We start from the raw sequence: 27,269 nt of genomic DNA, 5'->3' as shown, positions 1-27,269 counted from the left end.
ACCTGTCTCAGAGTGCTGATTAATTTGGGACAATAATTTTGGGAGTCCTAGCTTAGGTGGCAGTCACTGGAATAAACACTCAATTTATAATCAGGATTCTGTTTTAAAGGAAAATGAAGAAATTTTTGGCGCTTGGACATGTATTTATTTATTTTTCATGCCAGTGTGCTAGATGAAAGGTAAGTGGCACACTGGTTAAAGCTGAGAGAAAATAAAAATGACAGCAAAATAAACATTTGCAAAACTCACAGCAGGAACACACATCATTCAGCTACAGAGAGTTGGATATTTTTGGAGTAACAGTTTCTGTCTGAACTGAAGTATTTTGGATCCAACTTTGGTCCTGATCCATTGTATTTAATAGCACGAAGCTCTGGCCTGAACTGATGTCTCTTATTGTCAGTGGAAAAAATTCCAGGGAAGAGCCAGAAGGTTTTATATCAACCTTTAACTTTACAGAGTTCACTTCAGCGGCACCACTCAGCAGAACAAGCTCTCAGTTCATGTCTGCAGGTACCCAAGACTAAATCAGTCTCTTCTCTTTGTTTCAGCAGACACTGAGCCTGAATGGGGCTTCCTACCAAGTTAAGCTTTGAAGTGTCAGCTGTTCGAGCATCCAGTTTTCAAGTGAGTAATTCCTTTTGATCTTTTTCATCCAAGGGTCAGCTGTAAAGTGGCTCAAAGTGCAGTCAGTACTTTCACAGCATTATGAAAGTCTGGAGATACAAAATAGATTCCTGTGGATCACATTGTAGGGATTTTGTTGTATCTGTCTTTATGGTTCGTTTGCCCATGGTCCTAAGGCTTTCCCTGTGAATGCAACTTTTGTGCAATGTCCTAAATGAAATTGTCCAGGCTGGAAAAACAGCCAACTTCTTTTGAAATTAATTTTTACTACTTAAGTGCTGACAGTACTAATGTCAAGTTACAGCATCACTTAGTAGCCATGACTGAATAGTATCCAGCACATTCAAATAGTAATGTGTATTGTCCTTCTCTCCTCAATGAAGCTTGACAGTTCCTGTGAAATAGTATAATAATATTTTTATTCTGTCATTAATATTTGATAGTATAAGTGAGAAATGAACAGTTTATGGACTGTCCATTATTTCTCCAGAGCTTCTACTGGAGTCTTTAAATTGTTCACCTGAGACAGAAGAGTTTGTGCTCTCAGACTGACTATACTAAACAGGTGGAGAACATTACTGAACACATTTGGCTTGTCCTTCTTCTAGGGTGAGTGAAATTCAAAATCTCAACTGGTCCTGTAAGTCTTATAAACAGGAAATCCCTCAGGATGTATAATCAGATCTCAGGTGTTTATGCTTTCTTTTGTTCCTAGGTCAACCTAGCAGTTCATATTATTTGCTTCACCTCTAAAATGTATAATTCAAAATAGATTTTTTTTTTAATTAAAGAGTAGAAATGTATTTAGTAAACTTGCAAGGCATCTTGCCACTCTGTCTTCTACTTGGGTTTTTTATTATTGTAGGTGGTTTTTGTTTTGTCCCAGAAACTTTCAAAGAGTGAAAACAGGACTGTAATTAGCATCTCTAAACAATTCTCACACTATATTAGAACCAGTCCTACTCTCTATGCTAAATTTTAGAGTAACCCTTGTATAATGTGACCATCTACAACAGATATGGTTCTGTATATTTAAATCTATAATGTGCCTTACTGTGCTGTGGTATTAATCAATAGGAGAAAGAAACTGGAGTAGTTTTGTAAATATTTGAAAATTGCACAGAAAAAAATATTAAATGGTTGGACTTACATTAGGTCCTTGAGCTCACTAGCTCTGAACCAACTTGCTTATCTGCAAATATTTTGGGGGGAACAAAACTCTTCCATTTTTTTAACCACCTCTTTTCCACAGAGATCACAAATCAGGTCTTAATTCTTCCAGTCCTTATAGGTTAGGTATAACGTTTTTATTCTGCTTGCAGTGTTGCCTTGTATGTCCAAGTAAATGCAAGACAGTTCTTTTGTCTGTAGTATGAATGTGCTTTTACAAGGATCTGTCTGCCTGACCCAGGACACTGAGGTGCTCTCACACTTGGCAGAACTTTTGCCACAGCTATGATCATGTCAGTTCACTGTAAGGAACAGACATTATTCTATTTTTGTACTTCAAGTTTATTTGCTTTAGGTTTAGAAAAAGAAAATAGTAGTGATTGTTCATACAGGTTAAAATATAAAGGGCTTAGCTAGGTATGGAAAATTTCCTTGCTAAACAGAAAGTATGCATCCCTATATTGATTGCTTCTAGGTGTATTACAGAAAGGATGGCTCTGGAGTTTCCCCAAAGATCTTATAAATGAACAAAATTCCAAAAATAAAAAAAAATAAACTCCAAAGAACTAAACTCCCAACAGAAATGAGTAAAACACATTATTCTGAGATAGATTTTTTTCTTTCCCCCAGCTTTTGAAAAAATTCTGCACATATATATATATATAAGTATATATAAAATATATATCAATATAAAATTTCAGCATCTTTTCAATTTGACTTAGGGTCAAAGATAAATACTGAACAGAATCCTTCATGTGAATTCCTCTATGGCCTTTGATCAGCTGGATTATATTCATTTCCTCATAACTCAGGCAGTTTTTACAGTAAAACATTCCAGGGGCTTGTGTAAATGGGGAAGGTTTTGCTTTTCCACACGAGATGATGTTGATAGCACTCTCTCTAGCCTTTCCCCTCATACCTGCTCAGAGGCAAACAATGAAGATGCTCAAAGTGTCCTGCTGGACCACATGTTTTGATAAGTATTCACAGTTCTGTTTGCACTTCAATTAGATTAACAGCTGAACTTGCAAATCAAGTCTCTGGAGGGCATTTTTTGATAGCTAACTAATTTGCAGTTGCCTGAAGTAGATTGCTTGATATTGGCCAATGGTAAATTGTGATCATGTTAATTTAATTGCAGTTCTGCCAATGATACAATTAACGCTGCTATCAAAGCAGTCAATCAGTTCATTGGGAAAAAAAGAAGCAGCACTATGATATCAAGTTCCCAGTTGCCATGACACAGAATGTGATTCTGAATAATAATAATAATGTTGGCTCTGCTCACTGTGAGCAAAAGCCATCGTTTTCAATGGAAATGGGGTAACGGGATGCAGTGGTGTTCTGCATTATTACAAATAATGCAAGAAAATTGCCTCAGACTTCTGCCACTCTAAGAAAGTAATTTATCTTCCTAGCTGTCTGGGAAAAGATGTGACCAGGAGCTGTGTTTTGAGATTCATTATGATTGACAGAAATACTGCTGTGGACATTTCCTGGAAATGACAGGGCTGTGCTACATAACACACAGAGAAGCAGAGCACAGAATGGCTAAGGTTGGAAGGGACTTCTGGAGGCCACATAGTCCAAGCTTCCTGCTCAAGCAGGGGTTCCTGGACTACATGGGAACACCAGGTCAGGACTCAGAAAAATGGTCTTATTACCCCTCTTCTGTATTTATATTTCCTGCTCTCATTTTTGGGAGTCATTTACAGGGGCTAATGACATGGACTCTCATGTCCCACATGTGCCATCTTTTTTTTACAGGTCTTCCTCAGGCACAAAGTGGCTCTTTTCTTTCCTCTTATCCCCATTAGCACATGCTAATGCCTGCCTCCATTTATCAAAAGCAAGTCTGGCCATCACTGGAACCCAGGGACCTTTGAGATCACTGGTTTGGTTTTGTTCTGGCTGAGTGGGAAGAGAACTGTGTGCTTTCATATCTCCAGCAGTTTGGCTCAGCATTTGTCAAGCACTATTACCTAGGAACTACTTTAATTGTGTCTCTGGCACCTCCTGGATTCACTGTATGCTGCTACAACAGCAAAAAGCTGCCATAGAGGTTGGCTAAGCAGGTAACTTACAATTTTTTCCCCGTGTTTGGGTATACTTCAGTGAGTTTAGGTGTCCAGAAGAGTTGGAAAGTGAAGGGTTTTTGCTTATTGTGACTAATACAATTTAGAGCAGCCCAGCAAATATGTAGGCAGCTCTTTAAGACTCATTGAGTACCTAAGTCCTCTCTAAAGGTCAGGAGTCTGCTGAAGTTGCTTTCTAGAGCCTCTTTGCTTGCCTTTATTTTTTTCTTCCCTTTTTAGTTCTCCTCTTCTTACCTGAGCTGTACTGTTCTTTATTCCAAAGAGGGAAGTTTGAGAGGAAGATTCTAGAGTGGTATGGAAGACCATAAAGTCTTGAACATAGGGTCTGCTATTGCCAGGTACTTGTAAAAGTTAAGTTTCAGAGCTGGCTACCTTAAGAGGCCAGGCTCTGCAAACCTGTTTGAAGCAGGTTTCTAATAACTATGTATGGGAAATATTAGGAGATATTTCAGATTTTCTTCTAATTTCTGAATGCTCACAAAGTATGTAATATTTGTACCTGCAACTTGTATTTCAGCTTCATTTCATAACGAAGTTTTGTGAAGAAAGTTTAGCACTTACGGAGTAGGAAAGGCTTTTCTTTCTTCTATGATTTTTTTTTTGCTTTGTTTTGGTGGTCGTGTTTTTTTTTTTTTTTGGCTGACAACAGTTAACCTGATTTAGTATGGCAAGGGATGAAAAATATTAATGCAAAAATCTTACTTTTGAAATTTAAATGTACAAAATGTAAGAGATATAATGTTCTCCATTATTCTATGACTTGAATTCATTTGCAGAAGTGATTGGAGAAGATTTGTACAATTGTAAATCGAAAAGGTAGTAATTCCTATTTGAAACAGTAAATGGAAGTCTGAGCAGATACAGGTGATTTAAATGGAAACTGACTTTGGAAAAAATTATCATCTAGCTAAACTAGTAACACATAGAAACTGGAATTTCATTGGAAAGAGTCCTGAAATATGAAGAATAAGGTCATTCAAATGTGCTAGAGTAGAATGAAAGTGTATTTTTATTCGTGTGGGTTCTTATCAATTGCCTTTTTTCCCAACATAGAGCTCAGAGGAATTTGAACATTTATGTTTCCTGTAGGAGAAAATTAGAGAAACTGTATTTCTTACTAAGAAGCATTCATGTCAATCTCTTTCCTAAATAAATTCTTAATTCACACAAAAGAAATAAAAAGCAAGCTGTTTTTTAGTGTTTTGACACAAATGGTAACAGTTAAAAACATTTTTAGAGTCAAGAGTAAGATCGAGATAAATCAGCACAGATTTTGCATGTAGTAGCTTTATAATTGCAAGCAGCAAGATTTAAATAACACATTTCTCTCCTCTAGAAAGAGTTTTACATTAACTCACTTTCACATTCTCTTTATCTCACTCCATTCCAAACAATTAGGTGTTAATTTAGTTTCTCTTTAGATTGTCTCTCAAATGCCTGCTGTGCACTTGTACAGAGCACAATGTTTTCTGTCTATTGCCATGCTTTTTATGTGTCTCTCTGTCTATAAGCTGGTAAATGTCTATGGGAATTTCTACCAGTAGGAAATTTCCTATCTCCCATGTTTTGCAGGTAACAATTGAGCATGGGGGCTTATAATTCTTTTACTGCCTCTTGTTTAGGTAATTGTAGCTATTTCTTTGTCCCAATTGATAAATTTTAGTCTACTAAGTTCACCAATAATAAGTGTCAAAATATTCTGTGTTTTACCTTTTGGTGGCTTTTGCTTAACTCTTGTGCTAAGAAAAAGATTAAGATATTTGATCTGTTCATTACTTTTCATGCCTTCTTCTTTTACTCTGTGTTCCAGTCTTTTCTCAATTTTTCATTTTTTGCAAATAAATTATTTCTCTATATTTCTAAAAATCAGACAATCCTCTTTCATGTTTTTGCTTCTGTGTACCTTTGAAGCTGGAAGTTTAGGGAGAAGCAGCAGTTCCAGAGTAGAGTGCCCAGATAATCAGATTTATTAGAACTGAAGATAATAGGGAAAGTCAAGCTGCATGTGCATACAGCATGCATGATACCAATTCACAGAATCAACAAAATGGAAATTAGGATTAATATCTGCAGAATTCCTAGTCTCTATCTCCCTAATCAAGTGCTTCACCATTCCCACCATTACAGCTACTGCAGCCCAGAAACCACATGTTGCACTTTGGATGACTCTGAATTTCACATTGTGGGAAAAGAAACTTGAAATATTCAGGGAAAGCTAAAACATTTCCTGTAGCTGAAAAAGCATTTGTAAGGGCTGCAAACGCATGAAGTATATTCTGATGTGTAATAGGAAGTGGTTGGAAATCTTTTGGGCTGATCTTAAGTTTTCACAGCTTGTAATTATTACATAAATATTGCTCCGAATTTAACAGCACAGACAGCTGCAAAAAGTTGAGCGCTTTGAGTGAAAAGGTAGGAACACCCCTTCCAGGAGGAGGGTAGGTTCCAGGCAACAGAGATTGTATTGCTGCCAATGGAAAAGAGACAAAACCTTTTTGTCCTTGGCCTGACACCTCTACTGAAGGGTTTTTTTTTTTCCAGTGAATCTCATGATCTCTCTATTCTGTATCACCAGTGTGAATTTATGACTCATGATACTGTAAATTGCCAATCTCAGTTTATGATTTTAAACTTTCTTCTGACACTCAATAGCAAAAGGGGCACTGACTAGGAAGCTTTTCTTATATTAGCTCCCTATTTCATGACAGCCATCTCATAACAAAAAGAAAGTGTCAACCTCCACTACTGCATAAAATATAGAGAGATATCAGATTGCCACAACATCATTACTTATTTTTTTTCCACTGAAGCTTAGAATTATTCTAGATTAGTTAACTATTATACCTACAATTGTTTAAAAAATTCTATTATCTTTTTTAAAAAAAAATCAATAACAATTGCTTATTTCTAGACAGAATGTTGGATGTTTTTAAGGTCTATTCTGTGCATTCCATTCTCAAATGTAGTATTTGCATTGAGCTTTTTGTCAAAGTAAACCAGAATACATCTGGAAAAGGCATAGTTAAGTGTTGTATATAACAGCTTTAGAACCTTTTTCCATAAAGATACTTTCTTTTGCAGGCACTTCATCAGATTTTCTTCTGGTCTTTCTAGTGGAGACTGAGTCTGATTTCATTCAAAGCAACAAAAACATGGCCAAGAGTATTGGGAGGTAGGTCTGAAATAAAATCTATGTTGTCATGACAACTACAATGCTAAAAAGGATGAAGAGAATGATTATTAAGATGTTGCATCAAGTTGTTATGGTAACTATATAATAATAGGAAAAAGGTGAGTTTTCAGAATAACATTGTGTGAAAAGTTTTCCCTTTATCAAGACATGTCATTATGAAAATATCATAATGAGGAAAAAAGAGGAGTGGAGAACCTGGTACAAAAGGAGGTCAGGATTCAGCTATCTGCCTTGGTGTATTTACCTTAAGTACTACAGTGTTCCATGGAGAGTATCTCTGCTTGGTTTCCTGTTTTGTCACAGATAGATCAGAGCACAGAAGACACTAAAATACATCCCAGTGCTCTTTCCCAGCACTGTAGCCACACAGTTCAAGGCTACATTTCACAAAAAGTGATAAGCCTTCATGGCCCTCATTTACCCCCAGTGGAGTACATGAAGCCTTGGTGGCATAGAAAAATGGACTGAAACCCTAACACAAAAATGGGACAGGGAAAAAAAAGTTAATGCTGAAGAGCAGTATTAAGAGGCTTCAGATTTGTGAAAGAGCTTATTTTTCAGCACGCTGGATGACTTCCTTGTTTGTTTAGCTTAGAACTTCCTAATAAATGAGTATTTGCTAATAGAAATTATTGAATGAATTGTGTAAACCTATTTTTGAAGCCAGAAAATCTCTTAAGCAGCAACTGCAGTGGAAATGAGTGTCTGGGCTCAGTGCCACCACTTGTGGTATAAACAGCACTAAAGGCTGCCTTGCCTGGTGCAAAAGAATGGAGGTATCCTGCTCAGGGAAGCCTAAATATACCTGTGCTGTTTCCTCTTGTATGTGGTGCCCAACTGGCTCCATCCTGAAAGTCACTGTGGCTTGTTCTTCCTGGTTATAAATCCTCTTCTGGGGAGCTACTGCAGGGAGTCAGAGGTTTTTTTCTTCCTGGGGTGCTCCCTTCCTGCAGACAAATGAGTGCAGGGAAGAAAAATGAGCAGAGAGAGCAGCAAAAGCCATGGTCAGAGAGGCACACAAAGCTCATTCACTCTCTTGTTACAGAGCTGACCACTTTCTTGGCCCCTTGGGCTCTCCTGCAGTAGGACATGAGGAAAGGCTGCTCAGTATTTTCATCCAAACTTTCTGTCCATGAAAAAGTGTTTTTTCCAGTTAAGTAATTATTTTTATATTGTTTTGAATGGAAAGTCATTGCTGTGTGTGGAGACCCCTTTTTTAAAAATAAATATATGTATATTTAAAGCACAAGGGGAAAATATTGCAGCACTAAAGAACATCAACATGGATGTTGTGTTGCAGTGTCTTCAGGCACCTGAAGTTTACTTGTCTGGCTTCACCTTTAAGGGCTGAGCTCCCATCTGGACTTGTAAACAGTTCCAACTGTAATTCTCTTCTATAACATGGATCCTTTTGCTAACAGTTGAAATGATGCAATTCATCCAGAGGTAAAGAATTTGAGCTCAAGGGACTACAAAATCCATGAGCAGTGTAAGATACTAGATTTTGAATTGGAGTAATTTTTCAGAGTAACAATTAAAAGTATGAAATTTGTGGGAGATGGAGAACATGTTTGGAAGTAGGTCTGTATAGAACTGGGGAGCATTGTGATTTTACAGATTTGAAAACAGTTACATATTTGGATTGAAAAATGCATGCAAACCATGGCTTGAAGTCGGATTTTAGCTGCTACTCCTTGGAACTGTGATGGTAGATAGGCTAGCTGTGATGATTTCTGCCTTGAAAACATTTTAATATTTTACTTTATTTTGAAATTCAGCGAACAGTGTTGTTTTAGTAGAAATAAAGCTGCAGGCTTACACATCTCCATCTTCATGGTATTTGCTACAAACTATGTTTGTAGCAGAGGTATGGACTGAATTGATTGTACTGATATGGTTGGGAAAAAGGCTTCTGGAAAAAGTTGGCTTCCAGCCCAAAGGAAATGGGATGGTGGTGATGAGGAACCATTTGAAGGAGGATAGAGGAAAGGAACTTGTGTGTAAATAAATTATAGCTTTTTTTTTTTTTTATTTTTTTTCCCCTCTCACATTGGGGCTATAAATGCAAGCCAGCAGAACTCTTTGAAGCAGAATATTTTTTTATTATTGTTAACGACCCCTGAACTCCTTTGTCCAGCTTCAGCAGCGTCACATTTTTCTGTTACCACAAGTTCTTGTTTCAAGTCACAGGACTAAATTAAATTGCTTTGCTAGCCTAGAGAAAATTAATTTGAATCACTTTCGTGTCTCTAATAGTTTATGCTACTGTCCTATTGGCATAAACAGAGGTCCTTAAAGCATGAAGAGGTGTCTCAGCCACCTGTGCACAGAAGGCCCTTTTCCCACATGGCTAGTAACAGCTAATGAAAATAATGTGGGTTCAACACTAATCAAATTAAAGTATTTCCCTGAGGGGAGAACCAATTACATACTCCTGTGTAGTATCTACAGCTTGGCTAATTCTCTAGGCTCAACTTGATGACACCAACACAATTTGCCATTTACTGCTATTCTTCATGGATAAAGCCAGTGGTAAATACTGCATGTGACACCACTTGCTCTGAATGTGTGTGTCATCAGTTGGTGGTGGTATTTCACTGGGCTGTCTGCTGTCAGAGGGATTGCTGGCATCCTACTGGCTTCCAGGGTAGTTTTGAAGTGCAAATATAAGTGTAGAGTGCCTTGAAGAGTTGGCAAAGATAAAATCTGTTTAAATAAATGTGGAAAAGGAAGGCATAGGGAAAGATTGAGAAGAATAATATACTTTAGATGAGGCTAGATGGAAACTGCTGTCTAATTACTAGACTTTTACTAGGTGGTAGGACAAATCTACCAGCAGATTTGTCTGTCTAAGGAATCTGATTAAGAAAAAACATCCAGATTTTATTCTGAATATTTTCACACTCTTTTCTCCTCTGACTGCAAAGACAGTTCTGGAGGATTGCTGTGCTCAGGCTACCTGTTCCCTTTGGTCTTCTCTGCCTTTGGCAAGGTATGATCTATTTAAACTTTCATCAGTTGTGCCTCCTTCCTTAGTGCCTGTTCTTGTGCAAGACTCTTCTGTGGTGAGTGGTGTTTGTAAAGCTTCTGCTGTTATGTGACTGCAGCAAGAGTTTTCTCCAAGAACATCCAGCTTGGCTCTCCTGTAACATTTATCATAATGTCTTTCTTCTGACCAGAATGCACTTGAGAAATGTGACTAGGTGTTTAATATCTACCTAATTTTAAAATTTTCAATCCTATGGGAACAGACTTGATGCATTTCCTGGCTTTGGCAAAAACCATACAGCCAACCCCAGACTTCTGATAAGCTGCTAGACACTGCTCTCTACTCTGAACAGGTCCTGCTTTGTCATTTGTAGAAAGAAACAACAAATATGTTTTTGAAATATTAAAATTTCAAGACGTTTTAGTACAAAATATGCACAATTTAAATTTTTTTTTTTAATAAAGAGGAGCCTATTAAATATGCCCAGTTTGAGGAAAAGGCACGAGGATGTGATGAGGAGTGAGGAGCTCAAGCACTTTCTTCTACATTGTGTGGCTTCATCTTTGCTGTTAACTACTGCAGCCAGATGATCCTATCATGGTCTCTACAAGCACCTGAGACAGTGGGTGTAAAGAAAAATGAAGGGGAAAAGATAAATTGCTTTTGTGTTTTGGTGATTTGAAAGGTTTCTCTGTGTTCATTTTATTCTGATTCTGAAAGGTGCAGCTGGTGAAGCGTACATTGAAGCACAGCAGAAAAATGAGCACAGTAGGATTCTGAGGGATAATGAAAAATTTTGGTGCAGTGATTTGCAAAATAGATGGGACACTGGAAATAATTTTTTTATTTGTCTGGAATTCTGAAATCTCTATGCTATGGTAATATAGTTTGTTCATAGTCTTATGAAAAAAGACCATTTAAAATATGTGGATTTATTTATCATGAGTCATCCAGACACATGAATCAAGGGACAGCAATGGGAAAGTGTCAGCAGTTCTCTTTCTTCTAAATAGCTTTTCAGATTGCTGAAAAGGTGTATGATTGCAGCTGGAAACTTTTCCTTTTGGAATGTTTAATGATACCACTTTTACTTCAATTGGGATTGCAACAATAGTCCTTTAAATGTGTTTTCCATTTTTTCTTTGACTGTATCTTGCCATATAGGGCTTGATAAATCAGCTAGCAGTAGGGACAAGGCTAAGGTTCTTTTTGGGTCTTATCTTTTTGTTCTTTTGGAAATATCTGTATTCCCTGTAGAGTTGTCCCATTGTATTTTTCTGAAGTCTTTATTCTATCTCTGCTTACTGGGATAATGAGAAAGAAACCCAACCACAGGGAATAATCAGTGGCAATAGTTATTAAAATAACCAATAAAACATACAACAGTGATTATTTTTTCTCTGGCTAAAAAGTAATTCACTGAATCTTGACCTGTATTTCAATAAGGACCAGCTAGGTTACAGTGCTATTTCCTTCCTAGGTTCTTCTGTAGCCTGATAAAGGGTCTGGCATTGTAATTTCATTCAAATCAACTGTACTTTTGTGTATTCTACTATGGCCCTCATCCTGCCATGAAGCAGGGCTTGAGGCTAAGCAGAGAAAGAGGGCTTGGGGATGTCTGCAGCACAGCATGGTACCTGCAGAGCAAACCAGACAGCTTTGACTGTCTGACCTGGGCACCAAGACCAGCCCAGCAGGAACATCCAACAGCTCTTTGTGGGATGCCTTATGCCCTCTTCTGAAGCTGGGTACTACCTGTGAACTTCCTTTCTGTGGTTGCTTTGGCTTTCAAAGCACAGCAGAGAGAAGAATGTGATGGCAGTGTTTGGTGCCAAATGTGGCAGTATTAGGCAACACCCTAGAACTGACCTAAAATGACTCAGCCTTCCAAACAAGATGTGTAATGGTCTGTTCTCTGAAGAACTAATGGGAGCATAATAATTCACTCATGCAGTATGCAGTTACCATTTATATTCCAGTTCCTCACAATTTTTAAAGCTGGAAAACCAAGAAAAACTCATTATTTAACTGTCATAATGAATGGTCATCCCATTTGGAGAACTTGTGCTGATTTTGTTGTCTCTTGAAAGAGCCTTAGGGTAATGGTAGGAAGAGAAATCTTAACTGGTAAACTTCTAGTTCCTAAGAGAAACCTAAATATGAAGTTAGACACAGACCTTCTCTCTGCCTTCAGCCTGGAAAGCAATGCTGAGCAAGAATTAGTGTATTGCTCCTTCTATTAAAAGGAACCCCACAAACCAGCAAACACATCTATTTAAATTTCATGTTAACACTACCCTTTCATAAAATGCATTTAAAATGAGTGTTTTAAACTGGGATACTAAGATGTAACAATCATAAATCTTGAAGCAGCACAAAAGTGGAAGGATAATTCATAGAATATCATACTGTTTAGAATAAACAGAGAAAATCCTCTTCCCATTCTGGTATTGATCTGCTTGGTGTTATTGTACAGTTCATGTGTATCTGAGCTTTGAATATCTGATCTGTACAGTAGGCATGACTCTTTTTCTGTTTTGTAAACTAGTAAAAGGCTTGAACTTTATTAAAGAAAACTACCTTTGATGTATACTAAAAAGAGCAGAAGTCCAGAGCTGACCAGTTTCTGGTGAATTATTACTATGTCCAAACGGGCTTTACAAGGTCCCAGAGGTGTTGCTGTGGACTGTTTTGCAGTCTGGGCTTTCAGGTATAATCATGTGTAGCAAGTTAAGTTGAACAGCCAGCAGATAATGTAACTTGGAAGCAATTAGCTTCTTAATAGCCTTCTTTCACTGACATAGGTTAAATTTTGAATATGACCTTGCTACTGTAGGACTTCAAGTACCCAAAATATTGAGGTTCAGAAGAAAGAGATGTGTTGAAGAGCAGCTGTGCACTTGAATGCATTCACACCCACACCATCTGTATTCTGAGCTGCTGTTAAGGTATTTCTAAGTAATTCCAAATAACAAATGACTGATTTTTTTTAAATGTCAGGACCTGTGAACCTCTCTAGGGCAGCACCTCAAAATGCTATTAAGGATAATAGATGACAGAGATTAGCATAGCCAGAAGTTTTATTGCACATATTTGGGGGAAAGTTTTTGATAAGACTAGTTTGATTACATACAAAGAGACTAGGTAGCATAAGCTGCCATAAGAGAACACTTATGCCATTTGTATTATATAGGTTATTTTTTCTTTTTTAGCTAACTTAGCAATTGTATCTATGTTACATCAAACTGAACAGTTGAATAGATTTTAAATGGGCTGATAAGATGACGTTGCATCCCTTTGCAGTATCCCAGTCCTGCTCAAACCTACTTTCAAAATATTCTCCAAGGGGTATTGGCCTTTTGTATTATTAATTTACACACGACTTTGGCTGCAGTGAAAATGTTTGCTACTACAGCTTCTGATTTTTGGCAGAGTGATCAGTGAAGAGGAGATTCACAGGATACTCTTGAGACTACACATGCAAAGTTTAGGGTAGGCTGCTGTGCTTAGGAACCTTGGTACAGATCCAGGACATGGTCATGGCTTCTGAAAAGGCATAAGAAATTCTGACTGTAAAGGGAGAATATTAAATAAATCTTTATGGATTCAGTGACTTATCCATGCATAACAAGTTTTTGTTGTGTGCATGGCATGATGATTATTGTAGTCCTTTGAGTACAGGCAGTAGATTTGTCTTTTTTCTTTTTTTTTTTTTTTTTTTTTTTTTTTTTTTTTTTGGCTAAGTCAACCTCAGGACTGCAGTGTTCCTGTGTGCAGAGATACTTGGCTGAAGGTTAGCTGGCTAATCCTGAAAGGTTGGACAGAGAATGCCAGCACTGTCTCTGTTCTGAAGCCCAGTAGTGCTGTTATTATAAGTATATAACAGACATACAATAATAACATTAAATTTCTAATATTTGAACATGAAACTTTTAGAGGTGTGTGACAAATTTTAAGAAATCAGACTCTTTTACTGAAGCCCTATATTTAAGTATATGGCAACATGAACATGTTCAGGAATGGCATAACTAACTGTAGCAGTAATATTGAAAGATATATATAATATTAAAAAATAGTTAATTTTGTTTATAATGATTCCTGGATGCAGTAAATTTTTACTTTGCTGAGGCTCTTTGGGAAAGTGGCCTGGAAACTTCAAGCACCTACTTAGGTGGTTTGTTGGTGGTCTTTATTTTTTTAGGAGAGCCTCAAGGGTTAACTTCTTAGTACTTCATAAGATTTAAAACCAGCGCTCAGCCTATTATAGTTGGAGTACCTTCAGGAAGCTTCTGTTGAGCAGCTGTTATGCATGCAGTATCTCTTCTGGCTCTTTTCCCTAAAGATATCCCTGATTTGTTCCCAATTTTTGTGGCACTGCTTGACACTTTGAGCATATTTTCAGACTGTTGTGGAGTGTGTGTTTATATAAAAAGCTACTGTTTTCTTCTAGCTGGAAAATAGCATGGCTTAAGTGCTATTCATGAAAACATGGTTTATAAAGGCATTGCTTTGGCCTAGGCACCTGTGGTTTTTCAGTTCAGGACATAACTGTTCATGTCCAACTCTGCAGGAGCTTGCTGTATGGACTTCTTGTCTTGCTTGAAAAGCAAAAATTGTTAAGGTACGTTAAAAAATGTCTTAAGCTTTAATCACACTGTTACCTCCCCTTCTATCCTTCTTTTTCCACTGCTCAGCTGTAGTTTTATTTTCTAGTTTTCTCTAGCATATTGTTTCACATAGTTTTTTTTCCTTAGAAACTCAAAAGTGAGGAAGGATTTTTTTATTTGTGTGTTTAGCTGGTCAGTGGGATATATCTTAAAGGGTCTCAAGTACTTGAATTTGGAAAATCAAGCCCTCCCCTCTCACGCTGTATGATTCCAACATGTAACTCATATGTTTGCAAGCCTCATGGAAGCTGGATGAAAGCTTTGGCTGCTTTTATAAAAACTGAGAGACAATGCAGAAAGGTCCTGTTTCTGTTGATGGAAAATCAGCTGAGTTTTTGAGGAAAGACTGTAGAGTTTCCATGTAGATGCTATATTCCTGAGTGGCTTAGGGGGTTGTAGCTGAGGTCTCCCATGAGTTATCACATCCTTTGATTTCTTGGTGTGGACACAAAACTTAACAAGTGAAGATAACCAAGTGCATGTGGGAATGTAGGTTTTCCCACTTGCCCTGGTGGAGATGAGATCTGCTCCTCTGGTCTAGTAGGGGCAGCTTCCCACAGAGTCAAGTAAGAACTCATAAGGTTCTTCTGAAAGTGTAGTAAGTCAGATGCAGTAACATCTGCTCACAGGTACAGAAACACTTGGTCTGATATTCTCAAAGATTTTCGTGAATAAAAGATTTGTATAGCCCTATTCAGCCATATGTCTATTCTGGGAGATTGTCAGCAAACAGGTGATATTGACCTTTCTGTCTTATTTGCTAGAAAGTCTCTGGAGTGTCTTGCTCCAAGAGTCAGCAAAGGAGGACAAAAATGTCTTGGACGGTCTTAAAGTTCATGTCTTGTTTATGCTTTCATATTTCCCCCTCCCCCCAACCCTTCTTCATGAGTGTTTGTAGCTTTTGCTTGAGAAATGCCACATTTGATATAAATATTTGGCAGAAGGATGGCTTAGTAAACTGAGTGAAGAATGTAATCTGTCTGTCCACACTAAGCACCTTAAGGCTTCACACACACAGTCTCTAAAAAGATCACCAGGTGTACTGCTGAAAGGAAGGCAACCAAGAGAACTTCCTACAGAGGGAACCCCCCTCTATAAAGTTTGCCCATGATAAGGCATTAGAAAAAGTGTAAAAAGATGTTTAAAAATCTATTTTTTTTTCCACAAATATCTATATATCTTCTGTTGTACTCTTCCTTTTTGAACTTCCTTATTCTATACTAGTAATCAGGTTCACTTTAGCAGGGATAGTTCTCTATGACTCAATAAAAACCCTCCAACTGCCTTTTTTTTTCTTTTATCCTTTGTTCTTGTCATAAATATAGCTATGGGAAAAGAAATACTAGTCTTCTCTGAGCAAATGTCCAGCTGACTGAGAAGAGGTCAGGGTATACATGAAGTGACACATTTCTTAAAATCATGCACCAGTAGTCTGCTTTCATGGATGTGCATTCTTTCTATACCTATGTAGACTGGACTCTATTGCCTTTTTTTTTTTCCTCCCAACTTGTATTATATGATCCTAGTAAGAATTCAAAAGCAGAAAAATATATTAAAGGGATACGGAATTGATGAAAATTAGATTTTTTTTCTTTTTTAAGTGTATAAAAGTTTTCCTTGTTCTGTGTCAAAGAGCTGTGTTTTGTGTGCTCATGGACTTGGTAATAAAATGGGAGAGTTCTGATACTGAAGTGTAATAAGGGTAAAATGGGATTACAGAGGACAAAAGTAGAGCTTAATTTTCTCATTTACCAAATATGAGCATTTCATACTGCTGCATTATGCAGGACATAATGTGAAATATAATTAATGTTGAATTACAATAGGAGTGCTGTAAATGTACAAGGCACACATGACATCCACCAACACATCAAATAATTTTTTTTTTTTTAGAATAGAAAGCAATTAGAATGGATGCCAAATGGATTTGTAATGAAAGGAGACATTAAATACAATCTTATCCTACTTATTGTCACAGCAATTACCTGGACTTGTTCTTATTCTAATGGTGGTATTTTATAATAAGTGATCTGAATTTTGGCTGAAGGAAACATTTTTTGGCAAAAGGTCAGTGCCTTCATTCTTAGCATGATACAGACCATGACAAGCATACATTGTATGAGACTGATGCATGAATATTATTGGCATTTTAAATGTCATCCTCAATGCATGGTGAATAAAAGGAAAAGAACAATAGAAGAAGGTGTAGGGATATAGCATTTTAAAATTGCAGTCTAGCTTTTGGAGTAATTACTCAAAAGTCTTTTTTATGTTACCATATTTTGGAACTCAGCTAATGGGTACAGTAAATCCCAAACCACATAGCATGTACCCTCAGAAAATTTTAGGGTGTTTTTTATTTCTTTTTAGGAGAAAAAAAAATTCAAACTAATTCTGTGATTATTTTATATGTCTGTAAATACTCCTGTGAGAATATCCTTCAAGCACTCTGTAAAGCATCCTGTTATGTGATTTTTATTTGAAGGCTAATGGAAAATTTTCAAAAATATTTGAAGATGCAAAGGCTCATTTCTTTCAACAAAATTGGCTGTCAGCATCTTATGGGAACCACACAGTTTTGAGAGATGGAAACATTGTTCATAAACCATGCCAAAGATTAGTCATAATAGGAGGTAGAAATGATGATTTGAAGTTAGTATCCTAAGAGTTTTGTATTCTTGTGAATAGTATGAAAACACTGGCAAACATTGAGTGATTTGTGGCCATCTTCCTGTTTCAATTTTTATAAGCCAGCAAAACTGTCTTTGCTCTGTATGATGCTCATTGGTATTATACAAATAGGGGTGTTTTTTCCCCCCAATTATAAAATAGATTACTTTGTGAGAAACTATACAAGATAAAGATTACAACCACATGAACAAACGATAATGGCTTTACTGTCCAATCTCCATGTAAACAGAAGCAAAATATTTCAACTTATGGTAGGTTTATGAGAGATGACCTTAGATATTATTGCTGTCAAATGAAGTGGCAAAGAAAAATATCTGGATTCTATTGCTTCTATTCTGTTTCCTTTTCCTATTTGCCAAAATATAGATTTATTTAAATCTTTTTTGCAGAATGACGACTCATGTTTTTTTCTTATTTTTTTCTGACGGGCATCTGAGTTTTTTTTAATAGCTTTCTTTATTTTTTTGTTCTAATCTTCCCACACATTCCACTCAGTCCTTTGAAAAGCTTAATGGCATTGCACTTTGCTGTTGATTGTTACTTTTACAGAAAACTGTTTATTTCCCCTTGGTGCATTTTCAACAAAAAAAGCCCATCCTTTTTTTGTTTGACCATGACATTGCTTATTGTGTTTATCAAACAATCTATACTTGCCATTTCCCTTAATTTCAGAATGAAAAGTAAGACCAGTTATTTCAAATAAGTTACTTTTACTTAAGAGAGTCAAATGTATATATAAATTATACATACACACACAGCCATTTCTCTGCATTAATTTTTGTTATAACTATGGAGTCTAATGTTTTGTGAGGAATATTTTCCCAAATGCAGAAATATATCAGACTGAATTAAGGCTTGCTCTTGTCTGAGTTTCCTTTGGGCTTTTTTATTTTGAACTAGATAAATATGAGCTGTTTCATATGTAATTAGACTCATATGAGTAATTTTCTGGTGCTTATATGTTGAGACAGCAATCACAGTTCTTGATTCTATTTTTAGACACTCCTTTAAACTTTCACGCTGATCATTATTGACCTTTTTTCAAGTTCATTTGCTGGGGTGTGCTTTTTTTTTCTTTTTCTTTTTTTTTTTTTTTTTTCTTTGCATTGAATATTTAAGACCCAAACCATGCACACCTTGTTTGTACACATGGTTGGTGTTGTCCAACCTTTTTAACATGGCAAAATGGATATTAGATCAGTTAAGAGGCTCCTTCATCCAAAAATATAATTGACCATTGGCTGGCAGCATTGCCCTTTGGATCAGGACAGCCCTCTCTTCCTCTGCAGAAATGACTGGGAAAGCTTGTCAGGCTTGGTGTTGACAGTTGCAGGGAAGCCTTGGAAAGCTGTGAAAATTCTCATGTGCTGCCAGAAAAGCTGCTCCCCCTCTGTCCCTGTGAGGCCTGGCAGAGGACAGCAGGTCATGGGAATTTCAGCTGCAGCGCTCTGTCTTAGCTCCTAGCTAAGTAAGCTGTGGAGGCTTTCATGGACAGATTGACAATTTGAATTTTGTCCAGTTCAAAGCTGTTTTTGTCTAGCAATGGGCCAGCCTTGATGTCTGGCCTGGGGCCTCCTACTGAGTGTATGACTGAGTGCACCCCCAGCAAGTTTGGAGATGAGACCCAGCTGAGTGGTGTGGTGACACTCCTGAAGGATGGAATGCCATCCAGAGGGGTCTGGATGAGCTGGAGAAGCAGGCCCATGGGAATCTCATGTGGCTCAACAAGAGCAAGTGCAAGGTGCTGCACTGGCTGGGACATCCCCTGGTGTCAACAGAGGCTGGGGATGAACAGATGGAGAGCAGCCCTGGGGAGAAGGACTTGGGGGTGCTGGTGGGTGAGAGGCTGGACATGACCCAGCCATGGGCACTCACAGGCCAGAAAGCCAATTCTGTCCTGAGCTGCATCAAACAGAGGGTGGCCAGCAGGGTCAGGGGGGGATTCTGCTCCTCTGCTCTGCTGAGACCCCACCTGCAGTCTGCATCCAGAGCTGGGGACTCAGCACAGGAAGGACCTGTTGGAGCAAGACCAGAGGAGGAAGAAAAGATGATTAGTACCACCTTTCCTATGAGAAAAGGCTGACAGAATTGGGATTACTCAGCCTGGAAAAGAGAAGGCTTACAGTTAGCTAATTGTGCCTTCCAATACCTAAAGGGAACCTACAAGAAAGACTGAAAGAAATTATTTACAAGGCATGTGGACAAGGGGAATGGCTACAAATGAAAGAGGCAGGTTTTGATAAGATGTTAGAAAGAAACGCTTTACTGTGAGGGTGGTGAGGCACTGGAATAGGTTGCCTTAGAGAAACTGTAGTTGTCTCATCCCCAACAGTGTTCGAGTCCAGGTTGGATGGACCTTTGACCAACCTGATCTCATGGAAGGTGTCTCTGCCCATAGGCAGGGGGCTCAGAGCTAGATGATGTTTAAGGTCTCTTCCAGCTCTGTCTGTTGTATGATTCTGTGACCAATCCCAAAGGGGTCTGATTTCCCATGGAAGCTTCTGCTGAGGGTACCCCATCTGTAGCCAAAATCTCTGTACTCAGTAGCAGGTGTGAGGGTTGCAGTGCATTAAGCACCATGCATGTGTGTCGGGAGCAAGCAGGAAACATCCCCAAATTACGGCCATTATCTTTAAGCTTTGTGCAGTTGGTGTTCCATGGAATTTTAGAGTCTGACCTGTCATTTGTAGATTTTGGGACTAACAATCTGTGAGTGGTCAGCAGAAAGAAATGCAGCAAAAGTTTTAAGAAAAAGATTTGGTCTCTGAAGGAGAGGCTGCTCAGAAGGGGAAGAAGTGAAAGAGAGAGCAGCTTTTCAGAAAAGGAATGGTTACAACTGGGAAGGGAAAAATCCATCTACCTCTTAGGACCTCAGAGTGGAAGGAAGCTGGCAAAAGAGGAGAATCACAGCAAAACCATGTTGACCCTGGCAGCTGAGAGTTGAGGAGAGCCTATTTAGAGAGAAGCATTCCTTTCTTATTTGCTGCAAGCAAGGAGGATGTTGCAGGGTTAAGATGTTTTATCTGGTCAGTTTACTTGAGGTGGATATATATCTGCACAGTTTTTGTTGATTTTCTGTATTTCTGTGTGGCTTGATATAAACAGTAACAGTTAAATAATTCTTACTACTTAGTCCTCCTGCTGATTTGCATGGTATTCCATAACATACTAATATCCTATATTTAAAATAGAATGTAGCTAAGAAGGTTGTTCAGGTAACAACATAATGTAATATGCACAGATGTGACTTAAACAGAAAGAAAATCTGGAAATTTATATCATTGCAATCCCACATCTAGTATAGATTTGGGGATGGCCAGAACAGGGTTGTTTGGTCTTTTTTTACCATACATGCCATCCCTGTTTGTGTGTTAGGAAATGATGAACATTCATGCTTATGTTGAGGCCTGCTTGTGAGATCCTTATGGTTTCATTTCTCCTGAAGGCTGTGAATCAGTTTTGTTTTACAATGGAATTTAAAGTGTTAAAACTGACAGATGTTAAGGAACTTGTCCTTCTGTTACGTAGGAAGGAAAAATGAGGAACAAACTATTTGTAAAAGATTCCTGTGTGGCTCCTATCTAAGTTTTCTTTGTTTGCTTGTTTTTGTAAAGGAAGGACATGTTTGAATGGCCTGGAAGAGAGTTTGCAGGCAGATTTAAACATTCCGATCACTGAAAAAATTAGTGTTCTGTAATTAAGCTCTTGTCCTTTGGCCTAGCTTATCGTTGCATAAGCATCTGAGGGGAAATGCTGCTTTGGGAACTGGCAGGTTTGCCTTTCAGGAACAACAGGGAAAGAGACCTCCCCAGAGATACTGGGGTGATACTCGAGAGGTGCCCTGGGGCAGTCACTGAGCTGTGATACATCTGAGTGGGGAATTTTTCCCATTAGAAAGGCAAATTCTGGTTCAGAAGTAAGGACAAAGCTTCAGGGCCTGAGATAAAATAATAGACCCTGTGAGGCAGAGCTGTATTTGTGGCATGGGAAGTTCAGACTCTGTTCTTGGGTAGCAGTAGTAGCAGTATTTTAGCTCTTGTGCATAAGCTCTGTGGAACAGTCATGGTTGATGGTCAGGTATGCAGCAATTCAGTTTTCATCCTTAGAGTTTGGGTGTGGGGCAGGCTCCTGCTCACAAGCTCTTCACCTGCCTCCTGCCACTACTTTGGAAAGTCCTTCAGTGGTACCTGATGATGCCTGTATTATGTATGAGTTTGGAATTTCTTAAAAGGTGTTTTTCTTTCTGCTAACCACTTAAAGCTTACCTCAAAGGGGTTTTGATGAGCATAGTCACTGTAAGTGCATGTTGCTCAACTGAAATGGAAAAAAGCATTGTGGGTTTTATGACTTCTAAAAAAAAATTCAGGAAAAGTAGATGACTACAGAACGGGTCCAGAATTTACTTTAATGTCACTTTTCTTACTTTATAGGCATAGACCTAGGCCTATTGTTTGTTATCAAAAAGCATTGTCTTCTTTCCCAAAGAAAGAGCCAAACAAAACACTCCTCTGCCCCCTTAATTTCAAAGAACTAAATTAACCTTCTTCTAGTAACTGAACAGAGTAATGGGTGTCATATAATTGCAGCTTATGGCTGAAGTGTTTTGTAAGCTTTCTGCACTTCACATGTACAGAAAGATGAGGCAAGCATTCTGCTTATGTGAAAACGTGTGTATATGTATATAATGTATATGTGGGAATTGGTGCAATGCAGGACAGGGCCTCTAGAGCTCTCTGTTGCTGCATTTTTCCTCTGGCAGGGTTTTGAACTGCTTTCAGAGAAGGGCAATACAAATGTGCTGGTGTTTTTTTGTTGTGGTAGTTTGTGTTGGATGTTTTTCCTGTTTTTTTTGTTAGTTTTTTTTTTTTTTTTAACCCAAATGGTTTGTACTCTATGTGCCCAGAGGCACAGGGAGAGATGAAGATAGTGTTGACTTTGAAAACTTGTCTCTCTAATGCAGTAGAATAGATATGAACACTAACTTTTATTAGTCAACATTATGATAAATCTTACAAATAAAAGAACTAACTAGAGTCTACTGCAAAAGGGAAAACTGCTAGAAGTTCAGAACTAAATTAAGTAAAATAATCATAGAAAGTAAAAAGAAGGAAACTGGGGTAATGAAATAGCACAGCCTTTTGAGGTTAAAAAAAAAGTAAGGAAGTGCTAACCTACAAGCAAAGATTGTGTATTAACAGATTTGTTCTGACAACATCATCTCCCTCTTTCCCAAGAAAACACACGAAGGAAACACTACTAGGAAGCAAAATAATTCAGTCATCTTAGATGAAAGTTACAAACAGCACAAACACAGTAAAACAAGAAGCTGAAAAATATGGAACAAACACAGAGGAAAAAGTATATTGTATTTGCTGCAGACAAAACTGGAAGTTTCTATCTTTATTGTTCACTATTCTGAAGAATGCCCAATTATTGAAACACTACAAACTAAGAGGCGACAATTGGTATCCAGTTCCAGGGGAGATGTTTTTAGTCCACTAAAACAATGGCTAGTTGTCACAAAACCTAATACAAGAGGACATTTTTATACCATATAATAAGCATGCCAGACTGGTAGCGTGCAGATGTCATTGCAATTTTGGTTCTGAACATATTGAGAACATTTTTTTCCGTGCATGTCTCTTTGGAGACATGGGAAACTTTGGCCTTCCTCATGCTGTCTAATCACCATGGGAGTCAGAAGTCTTGATTAAGCTGCAGCCCCTTTTATATGGCACAACAATCAAGCATTTGCTGGGTGGGCCTCACTAAATGTAGAAAGTGTTCTTCACTTCATCTTGCCTTGCCAATAAAGTATTGGCCTAATGGAAAAACTGCAGGACTCCTTTTTCTGCTGTTGGTAGAGGTGATGGATTGACTTGTGAGAAGCAAGTGCATGACAGAATTTCACTTTGTTTGTACATTTTAGTTGAAAATGACTTAAATATGTTAAGAGAGCATAAGGTGCCAGCAGGGATTGCATATTTCTGTAGGGCTTTAGTGAGTGGGCAGCTGAACATATTCCTTGTGTCACTTGGGAGTACCTGGCTGCTTTCTGGCCATCAGGTGGCAGCTCAAGCTGACCTGCTGTAGCTGGCTGTTGGCATCCCAGACTGGGAGACAGAGGCTGTGGCCCTGGGCTGCAGATATGTGATGAACAGCCTGTGGGAAAAGGACCCTCTTTGGGACAAGTCTGTGTTTTCAACCTTGCAATCAGTGTGCAGTGTCTGACAAGTTTGAAACACAAATACATATTGTCTTGGTGATGCTGTTAGTCTAGCAGAAAGTCTCAGCAGTCTCTCTCAAAAGCACTATGTTTCCTCAATTTTCTTTTAAATCTAGGCACTGAAAGAAAACATGAAGAGGCTTCTAACACCTTTACTTCTTTCCACCCTACAAAATGAAGCATTAATCTTTTCTAGGTCTTGTAAATGCAACTGTGTAAGAATGGAAGAACAGTACCTTCCCTCCACAACCCCCAACTCCCCCCAAATGTATTTTCTGTGTTTCATATCCTTTCTGTCTGGGCTGGCAAGAAAACTTTGAGATTTTTAGTATTTTTGATTCCAGTTCACACTCCAAAATGTTTGTGCTTGAAAGCCCCTGTTTGGAATCTTAGATGGGCTTCTGGTTCTGCAAACGAGCAGAAAAGATTATGCCACTCATAAAAGGGAAAATCTGGGAGCTTATCAGGTCCTTGTCTAGAACTGACTGTCACCTAAAAATCCAATTAAATCCCTTTAAAACCACATTAATTTCCCTGAACATAATTTCAGTGATTGTACCTGCCAAGTTTTGTACAGATAGAAGATATTCCTTGTCAGTGAGAGCAATGTATTTTCCTTAGGGCTTGGACCAGGAGTGAGTGGGGTGTCTTTTGTGTCCCACACACAGGGAATCAGCACAGAGGGGGAAATTTTCCAGCTAGCTTTTGGGAACAGCAGCTGTTAGTGTTTCTGAAGCTCTGAACTATATGCTAAATGAGGAACAGTGTGATGCCATGGCAACCCTGACTGGACAGCTCATTATCATTTTGCTGTGCCACCCTTGCTAGGGATGGACAGCAAAGAAGACTGATCTCCTCTTAGGTCTGTAGTCATCCCATGTAGCTTCAGGCATGCTGCTGAGATAACTTCTGTCTGTTTAGCTGCAGAAGAGGTGCAGAGCCTTCCAAAGGGTAATTCAAGCCACCAGAGCTCCCTTTCCCTGTTTGACTGGGCAGAAAACTGGGCTTTGTTCTCTGGTTTAGGTGAATCAGCAACATGCCTAAAGGAGGAGGGAACCAATCTGGGAGTTAGCTTGGGCACCACAGTGGTCACAGGTGACTGGGAAAAGAATGAGGAGTGGTGATCTCACAGGTGTTCCCATCAGCAGTGATGCCAGCACAGGGGGTGGTGCTGCACTCTTGGGCTTGCTGAGCAGCTCTCAGGTGGCCCTGTGGCTATTCCAGCTGGTTAATGTGTCTGTTCCTCCTGGTGTGGCCATGCCATGCCTCCTTGCCAGCAGAAAGAGACTTCTTCAGTCTCTTGTAAAGCAGATCATTCCAGTGCCCCAGATTGAGGAATGGACTGAAGCTGGAGGGGGTGCCTAGCTCTCAGATACATCACTTCTTGTAGGACCCCAGTTTCTCTTTGGCACTGAAGGTGAACCACAGCAAAACTGACAATTTGGGAACAGAGAATACAGAAATTTGTAAGACAGATCCCCAGGGTACAGTCTGTTAGTAGTGTCACCAGAGTTTCTACTCTCTTGTCATCTGATTTTTCAGTTACATGTTTGAAGAAACTCTATGCTTTGGTTCAAATATTTTCTTTCTCAAACCAAGAATATAATATTTAAGAACCAGTTAAAGAATGAGATGGATCCATGTTTGCGCTTGTGCTCTGGACCACAATATCCTCTGTTAGAGGAGAGGTTTTTATCTAAGACTTTTTCAGCTGTGTTATTAAATACTGCTATTTTAAGGTCTTGTTCAGTAAGCATAGTATTTTAATAAACATGATTGTGAGCATGGAATAAATTTTTGGGGAAGTGTATGACTATTCAGTTGGAACCAACTGAGGGTGCTTCTTTTTCTTTTTGCAATGAATACCTTGATCATTCTCAATCAGCCTGTAGTTAAAGTGTGGCTATTATGTCCCCATGAAGTTTTTTTTTTTCTAAAGTTGCTAATTATGTGCCCATCAGAATAATGGAAAGAGTAATTATCCTTATAGTGCTTAGTGACATTGAAACCTCTATTATTCTGTGATTGGAGCTGCATAATTAGAGATAATTGCTGCAACTGTATTGTCTGTTCAAATATAGCTCTACAATAATTACCTTATTTTAATTAAATATGTTTGGGATTTAAGTGGATCTTCCTTCATTTACTCTACTAAACAGAAACTTCATTTAGGTATAAAAATGCTTTATGTTGCTAACTAACCACTGATTTAACACATCACCTATTGATTTCACCTAATGTGATTTTACTTGTTTTGTTTGAAAATTACTCAAATTCAGTTAATTAAATATTAAAAAAAAAAAAATGCATCTCTCTGTTCCAAGGCTGGAGTTCAGAGTGAAAATCCCAAAAATCTCTTATCACAGAGCTGCAAGACACTGTCTTAAGACTCAACTTCCTGGAAAAAACAAATATGTTGTCCATGTGTAATTAAAAGGTTTTGTGAGCCTCAGCACCGTTGTTTTTGAACATTATTGTGTCTTCCTCTAATCAAACTCTAAGAAGCCAGGTGCTTTGTATCACAAAGTGAAGTTGGCCCAGATTTAGCATCCATTGAAGATATGCTCAGTGCTTTATAATCTTAGAACCTGCTGACCTGAGTAAGGAGTGTTTGTGGGCTGATGGCCTTTCTTCATCCCCTCATATGGCCTTATGGAGGGTCCTGTTATCAGCTTTTTCATGCTTGATCTGAGAAGGTGTTGGGCTGCTCACTTGTGGAGGGAACATCTGAGGCTGATAGCCCCTGTCCCCACCTTTGCATAGAAATGTCACTCAAAATTTACTGCATAAATTTACTCCCCTTGCATGCAGGTGTGGCAAGGGGAAAAGTGTACACAGTGACTCTAAATGGAGCTAATGAGATATGGGAAAGACTTGGGTATCCTCAGAGACCTTTCCTTTAAGCTATGACACTTTGCACTGACTTTGTTAGCCTTAATTAAATACAGGTCCTTTTAGAACTTTGGTAATACCTTCTGCTGAGCTGAGTTGCTCAGGTGACAGCTGAGCAGTGAAGGTCAGTGCAAACAGTATTTGCTAGTGCTAAGATTGCTTAGTGGCCTAAGGAAAAAACATTGAGGCCTTTGTTATTTTTTCTGGGATGTTTGAATCACTGCTGATTATAACTGGTCAGTGTTTATCAGGTGGTCAGGCAAACCCAGCATAGTTCCTTGCTATGAATAACAGCAGTGGTTATGATATTTTGGGAGTTTCAAGTTTTTCTCCTATTTATTTCAGCATTTACAAGATCAACTCAGGATTCATGTAAAATGCAGGAGATGTGACTTTTAGCAAAAAGAGAGCAGGAAGTTGCAGGGAACAAAATCAAGATCATAAACCTTCCATGTAAGTACTGATATATGACCTTGTCTAATTTACTTTGGCTTTACTGACAGCTTGATTGCACTGCACTGCGAGTGGACTGTTCAATCCCATTCTAGAGTGCATTAAAGCAGTAGCATTGCATAGAATCAGGCTCAATATTTAGATTGTGTGTGGTCTTACACTGAAGAACAGAAGGTTTTCAGTTTTGAATGATCATGTAGTCAAAGAAGAAAATTGAATGCTGTCATGGTATAAAGAATGTACTTTTACTAATAAACTATAAAGC

General features: G+C 38.3%; 1 long non-coding RNA gene across 1 annotated transcript; it reads left to right on the top strand.

Annotated features, from left to right (window-relative positions):
- Positions 1-549: 549 nt before the first annotated feature.
- On the top strand, positions 550-27,002 carry LOC306812827. The gene is made up of 4 exons (XR_013776911.1): positions 550-627; positions 1,118-1,192; positions 6,975-7,065; positions 26,897-27,002. It is a non-coding gene; the product is annotated as an uncharacterized lncRNA (long non-coding RNA).
- Positions 27,003-27,269: the final 267 nt, after the last annotated feature.

Source organism: Erithacus rubecula, assembly GCF_903797595.1.
Source record: "Erithacus rubecula genome assembly, chromosome: 2".
In the NCBI taxonomy this organism is placed as follows: Eukaryota; Metazoa; Chordata; class Aves; order Passeriformes; family Muscicapidae; genus Erithacus; species Erithacus rubecula.
Note: the sequence above shows the minus strand (reverse complement) of the source record. Positions and strands in the feature narration are given on the sequence as shown.